Here is a 1,719-nt window from a genome sequence, read left to right on the forward strand (position 1 = left end):
TATATATATAATACAGAACACCAAACATGAAAGCAGCTTGATCATAACCAGCTATGACACTGAAATGTTTGTTTTCTTAATTAGACATTCTGTATCAAACTATAAACACATTGACAGTAAATTACTGACAAGTGAGACTGTCCTGCTACTTTAAAATTTACTTTTGATTGAAACTAATTATGTTTTTGTACATTTCATGCTTCCCTGATACCCCCTCACTTTCTTTTCTTCATCTTTTACCCATTCTAAACCAAACAAAGTTACAGAAGTAATTACTTCACCCATTTTATCTATGTGATATAAATGAATCAGTACTGCCACAACAACCAACTGATTTATCACAGATACAACCCCAGGAATTGATTTCATAGGAGTGAAGCATTCAGAGTCAGTTCACTGTGACTCGTAAATCCTGATTAGCCGCAGGAGTCTTCCCCAAATGGTAAACTCTTCTTCATTATTTAGACATATGTAGATATCATTGGCCTCATAAAGTAGTTACACTTGCCTTAAATTACATCAAATCCTCTTGTATGAAAGCTTGCTTGATGAGCTTGTTTGAATTACTTCCTTGTTATCACACAATTAGGTACACTTTGAGAGAAAGCAGTGTGGTGATAGCCAATTCCCTTTTGTTATGTTTTTTTTCCCCCTTGCAGGTTTCAAGGGATGACTTTTAAGTGCTTTAAGAGTAGGTTTGGCAATCAACACGAACAAAAAAGAACTTCCACTAAGCTCAATCACATCCCTTGTTTAGCGAGAGAAGTAGAAGCAATTAAATGTCAAGGAGGCCCAGAGTTAGTATTCAGGTGTTATAGTTCCCTCTACGGTCTGTGAAGGCTATAACTGAGGTTTTGTCTAGAATTTCAAAAGATAAGGTGCAATATTCCCCCAACAGCGCACACATATACACACACACATGCACACAGCTGTGGAGTCAGAGAAAACCTGTGTAGTCGGCTAAAACTCACAACAAAGCTTTAAAACATGCTCAAGGGAAAAAAAAAGTTCTACTCACAGTATCACAGGATTACGTTTCCAAGCCTCTAACCATTTGGCGCCCCAACATGGTTTCACTGATACACTAAGCAGACAGAGTAGAGATGAAGCAGTTCAGCATTAGCAGATTTTACATGAAATGAGTGAAAGTTTTGAATGGAGGAGCACTTTGAAAATCCAAACTGATAGTGCTTCAGCAGCTCGATGTTCTGAACAATGTTTTCGTCTCGCCCTGACTGGTCAGTGTGACCTCACCTTTTGAGTTTATGTGTTTATCTTGACAAAAAAAATAGTATGTAGCAATTGTGACATAAAGAGAAACTTGGGAAAATAGTTGTCATTTCACAAGTTTCATTTGATACAAAAAAAAAACATTTCTGGGTTAGAAATTGTCAACATTAAGTCACTTGCATTGGGTTCTACTTGAAAGTTGGAAATAAAATTTCCACTAATCCAGTTAAGTTGAGAAACTACGGAGCCCGCGAGGGGACATGGGAGTTTTTTTTCTTTTGCGTTCTCTCGCAAAAGTCGTTTATCACTGTTGTGCCTGCCGGTTTATTAACAAACTCACATGGTCACCATTAGCGAGTTAGCCTACTGCTTTAATTCAGCTTCAGAATAAATACACTCACCGGCCACTTTATTAGGTACACCACGCTATTAACGGGTTGGACCCCCTTTTGCCTTCAGAACTGCCTCAATTCTTCGTGGCATAGATTC

This window comes from Austrofundulus limnaeus, unplaced genomic scaffold, assembly GCF_001266775.1.
Source record: "Austrofundulus limnaeus strain Quisiro unplaced genomic scaffold, Austrofundulus_limnaeus-1.0 Scaffold81, whole genome shotgun sequence".
NCBI classification, from domain to species: Eukaryota; Metazoa; Chordata; class Actinopteri; order Cyprinodontiformes; family Rivulidae; genus Austrofundulus; species Austrofundulus limnaeus.